This window comes from Pteronotus mesoamericanus, unplaced genomic scaffold (genome assembly GCF_021234165.1).
Source record: "Pteronotus mesoamericanus isolate MK-2021 breed Mesoamerican mustached bat unplaced genomic scaffold, CSHL_Meso_final contig_246, whole genome shotgun sequence".
Lineage (NCBI taxonomy): Eukaryota > Metazoa > Chordata > Mammalia > Chiroptera > Mormoopidae > Pteronotus > Pteronotus mesoamericanus.
The window spans coordinates 8044203-8061367 of NW_026555104.1; the positions used below are offsets into that span (position 1 = coordinate 8044203).

The 17165-nt window shown below is 39.0% G+C and overlaps 1 protein-coding gene across 1 annotated transcript in view; it reads left to right on the top strand.

Annotated features, from left to right (window-relative positions):
- The window catches only part of MYO1D (myosin ID), a 303106-nt gene that overhangs the window by 14383 nt on the left and 271558 nt on the right, over positions 1-17165 (top strand). The gene's annotated exons all lie outside the window — the stretch shown is intronic.

The window sequence follows — 17165 nt, forward strand, 5'->3', positions numbered from 1 at the left end:
AATAGGTCAAGGCCTCAGTCCCCACAATACCGCCCCCTACTTTAGAAGATACCAGTCGCAAATCCAGGCTGTCACCTGTGCTTCTGACCAGCCAGCTATAAATTAGAGGCTCCCATGACCCCTTTCTCAAGTTTGACTAATTTGTTAGAGCGGTTCACAGATAGCAACATTTATTTCTGTTTACCAGTTTATTTGAAAGAATATTATAAAGGATCCAGACAAACAGCCAGGTAAAGAGATGCGTAGGTCGAGGTCTGGACATCCTGAGCACAGGAGCTTCTGCCCATGCACACTGTGGACTGTTATACATCAAACTGAAAGACAAAGGCTCTGTGCGTATGCCATGATAATATGATATATTTAATGAAATAGGCTACAGTAGGTATAATTTCATGTTTGTAAAGAGAAGCGAATGATATCCCTTCTGCTTTAAAACAAAAACCAAGATGATCCAGGGGAATCGTGCCATGCCAGAAAGCAAGGAAGTCCTCTAAGAATAGAGGAAGATGTGACACTACAGAAATCAGCTTGAAGTAGCCCCCACTAGCTACCTCTGGGTCAGTTTGAGCATCACATTGAAATACGTAACCATGAGTCCAAATTTACATAAGCTAATGAATACCTTGAAATTTGGTGAGGAGTGAGATATTTACTTAGTATCTGCCCACCAAATGCTCATTAATTCATATCAATGAAAAAAAGGAATAGTGTTGCACTGGAGGAGACAGGCAGACACTACCTTAATAAGTGATCAAAAGGAGCAGCATCAGCAATGGAGACAGATCAGAATGCATACCATGTAAATAGATGCAGTGAGAACACAGCATCCCTGTGACGTTCATGCACAAGATGCATAACCTGGATCTAATCAGAGGAGACATCTGGCAAATTCAAATCAGACAATCTGCCAAATAACTGATTTTCAAAAATGTCAGGCTCATGAAGGTTAAGGAAATGTTCTAGAATGAAGGAGATTAAAGAGACATAACTAAAGGTAAAACCTGATTGTGACCTGGATTCTTTTGCTGTAAAGGACATTATTGAAACATTTGGTGGAATTTGAATGGGGTTAGTGAATTCACTGTTAGTAAATGTATCAGCTGTTAATATCCTGATTTGATCGTTGTGTTGTGGTTGTGTAGGAGAATGTCATTGTTTGTAAGAAATACTCTCAAATGGGTGGTAGGGCATCAGGTTAGCAAGTTACAGATACTTGCAACTTTTTGTGTACGTTTGAGATGGCTTAAAAACAAAGCAACTGCTACCTAGATATCAAATGGCTTTCCAAAGGATGTAGTGAGTCTCTGGTCATAGGGATTTATTGCAACAGAAGTGGAAAGTTCACTCACTGAACTTGTGTGTCCTTCTTAGGAAGCCCCTAGAAGACTTCTTGTGCTGCAGAGGGATGCTGTGCGTCTGGAAGTCCTGTCTGTGTGGCCTCTAAATCCCGGATTCTAAGATTCTGGATATCTGTGTACATATTTTAAAGTAATAGTTGAACTTATTAAATGATGTTTATGCCTTTAGTTACTACAAATTAGAGGAGATTGATCTCTCATACCAATCAACAGGTATTATTTAAAACTGTTTCCTAGAGACCATGTATACTAAGGACTGTATATAACTCCCTATAAAGAAGTTAATGATGTAATTGGGTGAAGAGGGCACTGACAGAGTATATGACCCCCATAAAGTAGTATATAAGAAGTGCCGGATCGTTGGTACTAATGCTCTACCAGGAGGCTGTTTCTCTGGGCTTAGGTGATTAAGGAGCGCCTTTATAGAGGAATAGTATTGGGCTGGGTGCTGGAGATGAGTAAGACTCAGGTATGCATGAAGTAAGAATGGCCAGAAAAACATTTCATGTACAAGTACCTCTGTAAATGGACAGGACGTGTTCGGGGACAATGGAGAAGACTAGTCTGACAGGTTTAGAGGTTTCATACAGGCGAGCTCTGCTTTAAATGGTATATAGCTACGGAGATAGGACTAGTTTCCATAAAAGGGAAAGTGGGATGGGAGCGGATGACTGGGACAGCTACGAGTCATCAAGCACTGAGTTAGATTTCTTTTTTTTTTTACTACTCACTCGAGGGTATGTTTTTATTGATCTTAGAGGGAGAGGAAGGTAGAAAGAGCTAGAGAGAAACATCCATGTGAGAGAATAACAAGGATCAGTTACCTCCCATATGCCTGACAGGGGATTGAACCTACTACCTCAGCATGTGCCCTGTCCAGGGATTGAACCCACAGCCTTTTGGTGTACAGGATGATGCTCCAACCAACTGAGCCACCTGATCAGTCCAAGGTGGTTTTTAACCAAGTTCATTAATTCATCTCTTTGAAACTGTTCAGTCTTACAAGACAGGTGTCATACTCATTATATGGATGTGAAACATGTATTCAGAGAGGAAAATTCCTTTCTCAAAGTCACATAGCTAATTGAGAGGCAGTTTGAATTTGAAGCCAGATCGGTGTGACTTCAAAAGCCCATTTCTACTACCACAGCTGCCTCTTACACCTGGAAGGGGACAGAGGGCAGTGGTCTAGATGGAGGGTACTCCCTACCTGTGTAGAATATTGGGGAAAGGAGAATGTCTCTCAGTACTTTCTGTCATGTTGAGATTAAGGTGCCTGTGGGATTTGCCTGTGAGATGCAGGTGATCAGAAAAGAGCATGAAGTCTGAGAAAAGGGCCAAGGACTGAGCCCTGAGGGACATATCTATTTCAGAGACAGAAGAAGCACACAAATGGGATCATGAAGAGGAGCATCCAGAGAGGTTGGAGGAAAACAGGAGAGTGTGGTATCACAAAAGTCAAGAGGAATGTGGGGGGCAAAGTGGAACACTACAGAGATGCCAAGGAAGGTGAGGGTGAAGAAATGTCCTTTAGGTTCAGCATCACAGAGAGCATGGGTGACTTCAGTGCGAGTTGTTTCAGTAGAGGGGTAGAGGTGGAAACCAGCCATCGTGGTCGAGCAGGGAGTAGGGAGGGAGGGAGGCACTGGAAACAGCGATGATAAGGCTTTCACGAAGCTCGCTCTGAAGGAAGGGAGAGGAGGCCATAGCTACAGGAGGTATAGGTAGATACTTGTTTTTCTGTTGCTTTTAAGTCTGGAGAGTTGAGTATGATGCATGAGAGAAGAGAGGGCTTGATGCAAAAGGTGAGACCTTTGAGGGGATGGAATGAGCTGGAATCCAGGGCAGCAGTAGTGAGAGGGTGGGGAGGAATGGCAGTGCCCGTGCTTGCTGTGTAAATGGCCTATCTCCCCACACCCAAAGTCCTTGTGTGCCTGTGTAAGGTGGTCTCACTCACCAAAACTTAACTGCATGGCCCACACCATTCCCAAAAAACATCATCCATAAAGAGCATCTGTTGCACACTCTGAATGACAGCAACTAAGACATATTCTGTTCAAAGCTGTTCAATTCAGTGCTGTCTTTGTAATGCTATTTGTTCTGAAATATCCTCCTTAAAAATGGGTGTAGCGCCCTGGCTGATGTGGCTCAGTGGACTGAGTGCCAGCCTGTGAACCAGAGGGTTGTGGGTTCGATTCCCAGTCTGGGTACATGCCTGGGTTGTGGGCCAGGTCCCCAGTGGGAGCTGTTCAAGAGGCAACCACACACTGATGTTTCTCTCCCTCTTCTTCTCCTTCCCTTCTCCTCTGTCTAAAAGTAAATAAATAAAATCTTTTTTTCAGAAAGGCGATGTAGAAAGAGAACAAGGGAATGGGAATGAATGCACTCTCAGGCAAGGAAAGCTGTGTTAGTGCCTCAGCCTCATTCAGAGCAGTCGGTGCCACACTTTTCTGTGCTGACTGTGTCTGCAATATGTGTTGTTTACGCTGTCATGGACTCTCTTTCATTTATTTAGCTTGGGTTCTGAAGAACTGTTTTGATCTGTAATAGTTGACAAAAATTTTTTTAATGAATGATAGGAAGTATGCAGTGTAGAAATAGAGGAAGAGTGCTATATTAGATGTTAAAATGCAATAAGGAGTAAGAGCCAGAACTTAGGAAGAACACAAATTGCCATCAGTAGTGGGATGGAAAAATAAATTGTGGTATTCATACAATAGAATAACTAGATAACAAAAATGAATGCATTCCAGCTACATGTGTCAGCATGAATTAATCTCACAATCATAACATTGAGCAAAAGAAGGGAGACACAAAACAATACCTACTCTATGCTTCCATCTATATAAATTAAAAAACAAGCAACACTAATCTGTGGTGTTGGAAGTCAGGGTAATGGCTTTTTCTGGAGAGGAGGGAAGGAGCAGGGATTAGGAGAAGGCTCTCGGAGGGAGGGCTTCTGGGCCTGCTGGTAGTAATCTTCTTGACACAGGAGTGTCACACAGGTGTGTTCACTTTGGTAATTCATCCAGCCATGCATTTCCAATTTGTGCATTTTTTTATGTGTGTATATCATACTTCAGTAAAAATGTTTTAAAAAGGACAATGAGAGGTCTTCAGAGAAATGGTTGAGGAAGCAAGGGTAAAAATCAGCAAGCAATTAGGAGTTGCTGGAAGTCCTTTGACCTTAGGAATGCCATCATAAACCTCATTGCAGCCAATGAGGATTAACCAACAGTTCTGTTAATGTCAGCTAAAGGTATGCCATTACTTCAGCGGCTCTGCAGAGACTAGAAGAGCAGCTGCCAAATATGGGAGGGGCGCGTGTGTGTGTGTGTGTGTGTGTGTGTGTGTCTCAACATTCACACACGTACATACACATTTGCCTATCATGCTCCTCAGCAGTGGGTGGATTCAGCCAGTGCACGTATATCCAGCAAAGTACCCCAACTCCCTGCCTCCAATTTATATGTTCTGTAGCTGTGGTTATAGACTTTATTGTGCTTCTTCAACCTTTACCCTATATTTATGACTTCTCTTCTGATTACTTTCTGATTTCATTTTGAGTTTCAGAAGCCGTCAAGACTTGCACATTTATGGGATGATTTTAATCCCAGGTTCTGCTTAAATAGCTCAGTTGGTTTGCATGCAGGAAGCACAAACTAATTCAGATACTAGTGTGTCAAATAAAATTAAATCTTTCAACCACTGCATAAAGTGTACAGTGTGCCCCAAAGTGAAGTAAATATTCTTTTTGGATAATTTGTTATTTACAGTTGACTTCATCAAGGATTTCCTCCTTTGGGCCAGAAGAAACTGAAATTGATTTCCTTAGATGGTCAAGTTCTTCACTTTCACGTTTATTTCAGGTGGAACTTTGCTTTTTTTGGAGGAAGGTGACTCACTCATGAGGAATTTTAAATAGTTAAGCAAGGAAGAGAACTGTTTTTCAAAGTTTTATAAATTTTCAATAGTCTTGACTCTGTCAGGATCCATTTTTTTATATCTTCTACCCCTTATAGGTTAGGTCTTCATGATAATTCTGATTAATAAACTAAAATTCCCCTGTGTTTGGAAGGAATGGAAAAGAAACTGCATTAGGCGAAAATGAGATTTATTTTTCTTTAGTTTGGACTGATTCCAGTAGTTGACATTGCTAGTAAAAAGAGTATTTGACTTTTTTCTCTTTTTTAGGGAACTAAAGTAATTTTTGCTTATATTTGAAATCAGTAGCTATGAAAGGTGATTTTCAAACATGTGCTTCACAAAGAGCAAAAAAGAAAAAAAAAGGTTGGCAGAAAACTCTTATGAATTAAGCTGAAAATTTGCATACTTTAAACATCACTGCAAGGTAACTATGTAAACTTAAGGCAGATACCATACTTCATATTGTTGAATTTCTTGTTCATTTCAATAATTTATTGGGTAAATTTACCATCTTGCATATATTAATTCTTAGAGCATTGGAGCAGTTGTGTGAAAAAAAAATCCTTTTTAATCCATCGTATACATTTTTTGTTTGTGAACTAAACCAGTCATTCATTTAAGCATTTATTTATTTAACTTCACCAGCTAATTGGGGAGGAACCCCCCAAAACACAATTTATTTATAAAAAATTATGTATTCATTCTTACATGTTTAAACTTGTCACTTTCAAAGCACTCTCCATTTGATGCAGTACACCTAATCAAGATGTTTTTTTCCACTGCTCAAAACTGTTTCATCAATTTTGATGCCTTTTAGTGCTTCTGTCATTTTTGTTTCATCTCTTCCACATCAGCAAAACATTTCCCTTTGAGGACTTTTTTCATCCAGGGAAACGATTTGAAAAAGATCACTTGGGGTGAGATCAGGCCAATAGGGAAGGTGGAGAACGGGAGTCATGCTGTTTTTGGTCAAAAACTTCTGAACACTCAGCACAGTGTAGGCAGGTATGCCCAGAAATCACCCATCATGAAATGGGCAAATGCATTGAAGGAGCCTTAAAGAAAATTCACCAAAGCTGAATGCAGCCTCTCACAACAATGCCAGCTGGTACACTGATGCAGATGGGTTCTTAGAACACTCACCTAGCGGGGAGGGGGGGGCGGGGGCGGGGCGGGGGGGAACCTGTACTACAAGGCGCCTGTCCTCCAGAAGATAATTCCGGGGTTTTTTGGGGGGTCCTCCATCATATGCTATGTTTAAAAGATACAAAGAGGTATAGAATCCAATGTATGCCCACATTTAACCTAAATCTGGAGAGAAAGACAGATATGACCATAAGTACAGCAGCAGGATCCATGTTGAGACAGAGGAGGTATGGCTGGCATGCTACAGGAACTGGAAGAGGACACACATCTCCCTGTCGGGGGCAGGGTGGTAAAGGGAAGCTTTCCAGAGGAAACACTGGAGGAAGGATGAGTAGGAAGTTGACAAGTAGACCTGGAGAAAATAAGTTCATGAAGTCCCATGCTCAGGATTTTTATTTTATTTTGTGGTGATAGGGACCCATTGAAGGAGTTTAAGTGGGAAGATGATCAGATTTACATTTTAGAAAAATGACTGGTATTATGAAGGGGATATAGAGGGTGGGGCAAAAGTAGGTTTCCAGTTGTGAGTCTGTGAAACAGAGTTTAATCTTGTGTTATTTTTTAATTATTGGATTATTTTCCATAGGAGCACCTCTGAACCTGCTTTTGCCCCATGTTGTCACATGGCAGGAAACAGTGGATTATTTGGTAGAACTGCAGATTTGATAGAAGGTGTCATGTGTGGTGATTGCAGAGGGGAGAGGGGCATAAGAGGCTTAAGTGGTAATGGAAAAAATGCAATAAAAAACTTTTAAAAAGGTGTTATATTTCTTTTTAAAGGTGACCAAGGCGACATGTAGGTATATTTGTGGGGATTGGAGATGCTCAAAGAAGTGAGACAGCATGGGGTCCCGAGCTCTGGGGCCACCTCTTTTTCTGGGACAGAAAGGGTGCTCAGGGTGGGAGTGGATGTAAGTAAGCTGGTGGGAAGTAGGAGTAGCTTCTATCTAATAGATTTTATTTCTACTTGTGAAATAGAAGGCAAGACGTTGGTTGAAAGAAAAAGGAGTGTTAGAACCAGCTTGAGGGGTAGGTGAACAGGCTTCTGATGCCATGATGGTCAGGGCAGCTGTTAAAACTGTGAAGATCACCAAGCAATGTTGGAAGGTCTCCTGAGGTTGAAAGCCACAGATTTGTAATTTCCATCTGTTGATCTGGAAGATTTCTCTGGCAGTACTCAGCAGCCCAGGTGCAGGGCAAAAGCAAAGTAATCAGTTGGTCATCTGAAAAAAAGTTTTCCTTACAAGTATATTTAAAAACTTTAAGCACAAGAAGACTTATTTTCTCCTAAGTGAGCAAAAAGAAACAGAGATTGACTCCCCTGTAGTCGTGGATCAAGCTTTATTCAGACCTCAGCGCTACTCTGTTCCCTTTAATGCTTGGAGTTAAGTTTTAGAAAAGTTGGTAAAAGAAACGTTGTTATAGATAGATCTTAACAGGAGAAAAAGCAAAATAAAAAAGACAGCATGACTATGCTATTGGAGGTGTAGGAATGATTTGGTCAGTAAAAGTGTAGAGACACAAGGAAAGAGAAGACAATAGAGCATATGCAGAAGCCATTTAGTTATTGTAGTGCCCAAACATTTTACGTGAAGAATACTTTAAAAATATTAACATTAATAAAATTGTGAAGAAAATGTCTCTGTCCTTTGATTGTATTGATACAAATGGTAAAAGAGCAATAATTGTGTGATGGGTTAGAGATGGACACTTGTCCATTTAAACACCAGTAGATAATTATTTTTGTGAAAAAAGTTCACATAGTTTGAGTCTCTCTTAAAATATAAAGAATTTGTATCTGACTTATTATTTTTTTCCTCTTTCGTGGTCTTGAGTGACATCAGTTTTCAGTGGATTTGTAAACAACCATTCTCGGGGCACAGTAACTATTAAATTGGCTTGAAAGCTGCCTGACAATGATGAAAAATAATTTTTTTCCCCAAAGGACTGCAGTAAGACCGATGATTTTTAATGCCAGTAGAAAGCTAGTTTTTACCACAAAAATTTCCCGGTAACCTTTTATGATTGAAAACATATTACTTGCTATTCAAAAACACAGGCAAATTAGTGAGGAGAGATTCTAAAATAAGCTGAAGGGTTAGACATGTAATTTGCGGATGACATGTCATGATAGTAAAGTATATTTCCTTCTGTGTTTTGTTTCAAACTGTAGAAAGTACATGAAACTCCACAATTCAGGCTTTAAACATGTTTTTACAGCTAGAAGATGAGCACACTTGATTTTTCAGGGACTGCTTGTTCCAAGTATATACGTCTTACTATCTAACATTTTCTTCTAACAGTGTATTTCTTCTCTTACCTTATAATATACGGTTATATAACTTTGGTACAAAGGAATGCTAGGGAACTTGGCATTGTCTTTGAAATGGCCATCTACGAGCCTTTTTATTACAGGGCTGTTCCCTTAAAACCTGTATTTTAAGGAACAAATATGACACTCGGGACTTCTGTGTAGAATGAGCCCAGCGGCACATCTTTACAGGAAGGGTTAAATAGCAACTGCACTGACAGTTCAAGCTGCAAACTGCAAGCAGTGGCTGATACCACACTAAACAAGAGTGTGTTCTAGCAGGAGGAAGCGAGCTCTGGACCAGCAGGAATGTCAGAGAGCCAGCGAGAGAACGCAGCAACTCTTTAAGCAGACCAACGACCTCTGCGATATCCATAGCGTGCTGGCGCCTTGATCACTCTGAGACTTGACTAGCACAGAGCTACCTGTTTTCTTAAAGAAATGTAAAGAGAGTGATGAATTAACTTTTTTGGTAACTTCTTACTCTGACATAATTTAAAATTTCTGATAAGTTCCAGGAATTTCCATATACTTTCCACTCAGATTCACCAGTAGTCCGACATTTGCCTTATCACCTCCTCTACTAATATTTGAGAGGACACTGGGAACAACAAGCCCCTTGCCCCATTATACATCAGTGTGAACTCCTAAGAACAAGGAGGGCCTCTTACATAATAACCACAGTATGGATATCAGAAGCAGGAAATTTTACATTGGCTTAGATCATAGTCTTGTACCAAAGTCCATATTTAGATATTGTCAATTGCCTCCAATAACGTCTTTTATAGCAATGTTTTTCCCGGTTCAGGATTCATATCACATCTCTTTAATCTCATTTAATCTTAAACGTATTAACTGTTTTAAGTGAAATGGAAGGAGATACCCTTTTCCTTGCATGCATGTCAATTTCAGCACCTTCTCTGAAGCAGAATGACAGATTTTATACAGCATGTATCATGTAGGAAATACTTGAACTTCATGGCTTATCAGTTGCTGCCTTTTTCAGCAGATGAGTTGCTTTCTGTACAACAACATTGGTCCTCATTAAGTCTTGCTGTATAGGGACTATTGGGCACTGAGTTCAGTATTAAGCTTTCTTTCATTCAAGCCTGTCTTTTTAAAATGTCATAGCTGCTATTTCATTGCATTGGAACATTTTGTGTAAGTTCTGATGAGACAGTTCCAAAATATGTCTTGCAGCTTATCTTTAGCTGAGGGAAGATGTCAACCGGCCACAGTCTTTTTTGCTTAAGCCCAGCAAATCACGTTTTTTCCAGTGAGCTGTAATTTTTCTCTAGAGTATGTGAACAAAGCAGCATATGATTGTGATTTCAAAAGCACTCATAACCTTCATCATGTTTGTTCCATTGAAAATTGCATGACTGCCTTCTGTACTGATATTTCACTGTTCTGTAAAAGCATAGCAGTAATGAAATTCTGCTTCCAGTTCATTCCCACAAGATAGAAAGAATTCCCAAACTGAGATTTCTCTGAATAGACTCAGGACTTAAATGGAATCAAATAACTAAGGTATTCAGTACAGTTTTTCAAGAGTTATTTTGTTTAATGGTATGATTCTACAAAGATGAGTATTATATTATCATCTAACTTGATCATTGAAATTTGTATAAATGTTTGGTTGCAAAAGGATATAATGTTCTTCCCAAAGTTTACATAGGAATGTACTTTCTTAATATTTATATTGTCAGTCTTTTTATTTAATGATTTGAATTTTTTGGTAGTTTTTGTACATATAGTTAGCAGTTTTCCTAACACAATTTTAATTTACTTTTGCAAGAATGTATTTCTATTTCAGATGATAGAATATCAACACTTGAAGCACAAAATTAGATTTTTTTTGCTTTGTCCATATTTGCTGATCTGTGCTTATGATACAACTGTAATAGTACTGTGTGCAATCACATTATGTACATGACTTTTAGGGTAATGCATGAGATGAGGTTGAACTAGGTATTCTGCTATTCAGCTTTTCAGAGGTGAAGACCAAAGCCACGTGAGGGTGTCACCTTATCAGCTAACTTCTTATCTTGTTTCATTGCAGGCCAATTTCTGAACTATGAGGCAGAGGTGGAACTAAAATCTTAGTCGCACTAGGAAAGAAGAGGATAAATAGGTGCTAGGTAGGCAACCCCCATAGTTCACTATACTACCTTCAGACTCTCCTTGTGTCCCTCGCCTGGTACCCAGTATTCTCTACACCATCTACCTTTCAGTTATCTTAATCCAGCAGTTTTTTCCCCTATGATTTTTCAAAGATTCATGTCTTATTAGAGTACGATCACCAAATAATATTTTCCTTTCCTTCAAGAGGACAAAGCACGGATGTAGAAAGCCACCACATGAGTGGAAAATGTTATTGGAGTGGAAATCACTCACATCATTTCTGTGGTGATGGAAATATTCTATATCTGCCACTGTTCATTACAGAGCCACTAACCACATGTGATTGTTGAGCCTTTGAAATGTGATGAGTGCAACTGAGGAACTGAATTTTAAATGTTACATCGTTTTAATTAACTTAAATCGAAATAGCCAGATGTGACAAGTGTCTGCCATGTTGAACTGTGCAAGCTGGTACTAATGCTCACCCATCTGAGACCCTGGGCACATCATCCATGCCCCTAACTCAGGCTACTTACCTTAAAAGTGAGGATTATACTCCCCTGTCTTTTACATAGACTTGAGAACCAAATAACAGTATAGATATAAGAGCTCCTTGAAAATTATAAATTGAAATGTAAAATGACAGTATTATGTTATGGTACCTATGTCTCTTTTCAAAGCAAAGCTAGAAGCAGCCACTTTTGTTGATTATCTCAGTCCTATTATTTCTCCTGGTCTGCTGCTGATTATTTCTTTTAGTAGGACTAACCCTAGGGTCTATTACATAAACAGGGAGAGAAAGCAAAACTAACAGGGTAAATAGGGAGAGGAAGTGAGATTAAACAATTTATTATTGAACTATTGTTGAACCTCATATTTGCTCTTACAGAGGTTTGAAAGTGAAAATTGAAGACAGATTTTTGTTAATGAGAACTTTATTTAAAAAAAAGAGTATACATTCCTTATTTTCAAAATGGAATCAAAACAGAAAGCCACAAAGAGGAAAGTAAAAGCACACAAAAATCTTACCACCCAGAAAACCCATTTTCAATATTTTATGGTATCCTTCCAAATCCCCTTTTCTTGTATATGTGTAACTTTTAAAAAATACAAATATGGGAACTTGCTGCTTTAACTTGCCATTTTAACTTAAAAATGTATTGAAATTTTTACATGTCAATAGATTGAACATGGACTTTAAAATATTTATAGGTTTCTAATTATAAACATAATACAAAGTTATACAAAATTAAAAATTCAAGCATTGCGTAAGGATTAAATGTACAAAGTGAAATTCCCAGAATTCACATCCCCCATGACAGTGTTGTTTGGTGTATGTTTCTTCTATCTTTATATACACAAACTAGATCACATTGTATATACTCATCTTAAACTGGCTTTTTTCACCTAGCATGTTTAATACATTTATTTTATATATTTACTGTACTTCGTATAGTAGGTTATTTAATCGATTTAATGGTGAGCTGATTTTAGTTTTCTGCCAATAAAATATGTATATATATGTATAGCTATAACATATACATAACATATATTATAGATATATACCTATACATACATATATATGTATGTGTGTTTGTGTTAGTGTAGATTCCTAGAAGTAGAATAGGGGCTCAAAGTGTGTGTACATTTAACTCTTTATAGTCACTGCTGGACTACTCTGTAGCAACTAAAGTCACATTAATTCAACAGAGCACAGAAGTGTCTTCAAAATTGGTATTGCCATATTCATTTTGGGAAAAGAAGTGTTATCATTGTTAATGGGTTTTGTTCATGTTAATCCTAGTTTTAAATTTAACTACATGAGTGTATATGTGCACTTGTCCTTAGGGAATTGTAGATCTCACATTTTGCCTGTAGTACTTGATGAAACCCACTGCCTTTTCTTCAGTCTTGATTCCTGTATCTGTAAACTACTGGGCTGGCCAAAAAATCCATATGATTTTTTTTCATAAAATAAAAGACCCATTTTTCCTTTTCACTGATAATTTTATTGATTTGGATATTTTGAGTATGTCGGCTATCTCCTGCATGGTGTAACATTGATTGATTGTTTGATTGCTATCAACTTCACCTAGTCTACCCAACCGTGGAGCATCATCCAGTGAGAAATCTCCAGCATGAAACTCCACAAACACTTTTAACATGTTCGATCAGTCACAACACCTTCTCCATACACTGCAGAAATCTTTTTTTTGAATTTCAGTTGTGTTTTTACCTTTCTTGAAATCGTAAAGCATAATATGCCAAAAATGTTGCGTATTTTCTTTCATCTTCAATATTAAAATGCCTACATAAAAATTCACCAATTTTGATAAGTTTTTTTAATGCATGCTGATATGACAGCTGTCAAAATACAATCTAACAAAATTGTTTTGAGTGAAATTAAAGACAACTAAATGCTACTAGAGCCATCTTATTGGAAAAAACCAAACTTTTGGGCTAACCTGATACTTCTTTCTCCCTTATTTTCATCTCTTCTATTCCACTAAAAGGTAGGAGAGTAGAAAAGTTGGTGGCTTTGGATTTCCTTAGCATAGAAAACATGATTTAGTGACTAAGAAACATAAGGCTAGTAGTCAATGCTAAGCATTCCATTTGATTCATTAAACATTCCATTACTAATTTGGCAGGTTATTGTGCCCCTTTGAATACATTTTACATAAACCCACTTCTCCATTTTCTGTTTAGTCACAGGAATTTGTTGTGTATGGATACTCAGTGTGGTGTATGAACTTTAGAATAAGAAGATGATTGTCTACTTCTTTGGCCGAGTACTTTAAATAAAGACTATTTCTGCTCTGGCTGGGTAACTCAGTTGATTAGAGTGTCATCCCAGTAACACCAAAGTTTCAGGTTTGATTCCCAGTCAGGGCACATACAAGAATCAACCAATGAATGCATAAATAAGTGGAACAACAAATCTGTGTTTCTCTCTTTCCCTTCCTCTCTGAAATCAATTTTTTTTTAAAGTGTTTAACAAGACAGGAGCTTATTTGTATTTTTTTTAAGTATTTAGGCTCCAACTATTCACATACACACATTTTTTATTGTATTTTTCTACACATTTTGGATTAAATATTGAATTTAAGAAGGGTTTCTGTCCTTAAAGAGAATTAGCAATAAAATAAATGGTAGTATAACCATGTGGGATTTAAAAAAAAAACCAAAATGGTGTATTGAAAGAAACAGTGATTTGCGTTAGGTAGAACCTTGGAGAGCTTCCTAGAAGAAATTGGACACTTAACCTGATTTTGAAGTTGGTGAGATTTTGCAGCCTGGGCTCAGGAAGTGCATTCATTCTAAGTGAGAGCAGAGGGAGGGCACGTGAAACACCATGGGTGGAAGGTTGAGTGCCAGCAACATCTTGGAAATGGCACGCAGCTTTCTCTGTTTGGAGCAGATCGCCTAACCTAAGAAAGAATGCATGTAGTTTAGAGAAAGCGGGAGAAAGAGAGAGAGGGGAAAAAAAGAGGTACCCTCCAAGTATATAAATATAAAGACTTTGAGAGATAATGGACACTTCTGACCGCAAATAGTTCAGAAACACGATCAATTTAGTGTTCCTGTCCACTGAGACACTATTGAGATTAACTGTCTCAGAAACCTTGCAGCCAGCTAAACTGATCGCAGTTCAGCTCCCATATTTTGTCATCTCCCAAAATATCACCTGTATTCTTGTTTTCATGCTGTTGCTTACCTCTCCCTTCTGACCCAGGACTGTTAACCCAAGCTCCATTTGCATATCTGTCTTTCTCAATTTTTAACTGCATTGTCCCACTGTACTTCAGGGACCTCACCTGGCAAAAGCCCCCCCGTGGACCTATCAAATTGTTCTTTTTTATTTGCCTCTATACATTCAATATAGGAGCTGCTGAGGCTTGCTGGAGAAAAGTACTATACAGATAGGTATCAATAAGTTTCTACTAGTTGCTAACCTCACTCAGACCTTGAGACTGCTGGGCATTCCTCCTGTGCTTCCCTAGGATGCTCTCTCTTGTTTTGCATAGCATCTACGGTATTTCATATTCTTTCCACTAATCTCATATCTCTGTCTAGTCCCTTCTCCCCTGCATCACCGTCCTTCCTGCTCCCCAGAGAAACACTTCTTTAGACCTGATCTCCCATTCCTGCCAGCACCTCTAAACCCTGTGTCTTCACCCAGTCTAAATGTGCTTGCCCTCTGTTAGGCCAGTCCCACCTACCCACCCCCTGTGGATCCCATCTCTTCTACCCTCACAGAAGCACTGCTCTCTCAGTTATTGTTTTGTTCTTTTGAATCTTCATCCTTGCCCTCTGACCTGGGTCCTTCCCTGCAGCATTCAGATCTTGTTATGGACACCTGTTGTTTTATCTGACTAGCCTCCCTCCCTCGAATCTAGTCAAATGGTAACTCTGGGAGCCACTATTTAAATACAGTATGCTCCTCCCCTTTGGCCGCTGTTGACTGGCCCAGGAATGGACGCCTGACTCGAGTTGGAGCAATCACAGTTCTTCACTAGGATTTTGGATTTGAAAGGAAATCATTTTTCTATTTCGGTGGCTGAAATTCAGAATGTGGATATTTTGGAACTGTTGGGAGTCAAGTTCTGCATGAGGATTAAAGAGTAGAAAAAATAATAGAAAAGAATGAGGTGAATGAGAGAGCAAGAAAGAGAGAGAATATGAATAAAGGAACGTGAACAAATACAATAGCAGAGAGGGGGGAAAAAAACAGTGTTTCCTGAGTTCTTTACAAGCACTGATTCCCATTCCTCTTCACGTCATGACCCACTTAGGAAATGGTAACATCAATTGTACCCACCAGTTTATGGCTATTGGGCATGTTTGCAATATGGGCACGGGTTAGGAAGCTGTATTCTGCAGTGTTGTGGGAGAGCACAGCTGTAGTCCACACCCGGCTGGAGTTGCCCAGATCCATTATCTGGTTCCAGTTCTTAGCTTGGGTCCTATGAGATACCCACATAAACTTCCCACAGAAGTCACGCTGCCTTCCTGAACTCCCAGATGGCTCTCCCATGTACTCCAGTAACACCTTGGGCCCTGTACTCTAATTACCTAATTATGTGTCTGTATGCCCTGTTGTACCCTAAGTCCCAGGAGGGAGGGAAGCACATCTGTCTTTTCATCATCATAACCCCAGTCCTTTGCATGTGGTAAATGCCTTCTGAATAAATTATGCTCTGCCCAGATAAAAAGATGAAGATTGTAATTGTGTAAAAATTCTTTTTTTTCTAACGGAAACAACTTTGAATGGGAGCCCTGGAAAGGAAAGTGCATGAGAACTATGTCCTGTTGGCATTATCTGTCCAGTAGTTTTGTCAGACCATGAAATCTTTCAGTTTCTCATATTTTGACTGAAAGTGCACATACCTCAGTATTCATCCTGGAAAATAAGACTCAAACCATTTTCAGAATAGGAAATCTCTGGTGGAAAAAAAAATGCCTTAAAAAAACCCTGGGAATAAATATGGGCATAATGATACAGGCAGTTTTTCTGTGTTGTTCACGGGCAGAATTATGTGTCCGTTCTTCTTTACCAATACTGAAGAATACAAGGAGGATTACTTTCTTTTTTATAGGGGGAGCCTCCTTCCCCAGATTTCCCTTCATTCTTCACCCTGTGTCTTTCTCTGGACGTAGGCCTTTATCTCCAGTTTGCTGTCTGTTACGGAGTTTCCAGGTTCTCTGCTTCCGTCTGCTTTGGTGTAAGACAGTCCAGACTATGACTAAGCAAAGCCACGTAGTTACTAATCACTTAGCTTGGCCCAGTTTTAGAGCCCTTAGAGTCTCTTTTAGGTCTTTTGCACTCCTTTGGTCCTTAGATCCTGCTACTATGCTACTTACTTACAATTATGTCAGTAAGACTCCAGTTTGCTTCAAATTCTGGTCAAAGATTTACATTTATTCATTTCCTGGCTTTTGGAAAAAATAGCGTTCTTTCTTTGCCGGGACCTAGGCCTGCCACTATTTAACGCTGAATTTTTACATCCGGTCCATCTGACTCCCTCCAGCAGCTTGGTCTGCCTTCTTGGCTTAGGCCCTAGTCCTTTTTGCTGTTGCTTCCCCTTGGTTTTTTTTTACATTTCCTGTAGTTTTGGTCAAGATTAAGACCCCTTCTATCCTGCCTTTTTCCCTTCTATTTTTGTTTTGCTCACAACCATGCATAATCTTTGCAAAAAATAAAAGTTAACAGGAGAGATATGGCTTAGCAGTATTTATTTAATAGCGTAAGGGAAAATGATCAATACAATTGTAATTCTTCATAAGTTAATTTAAAC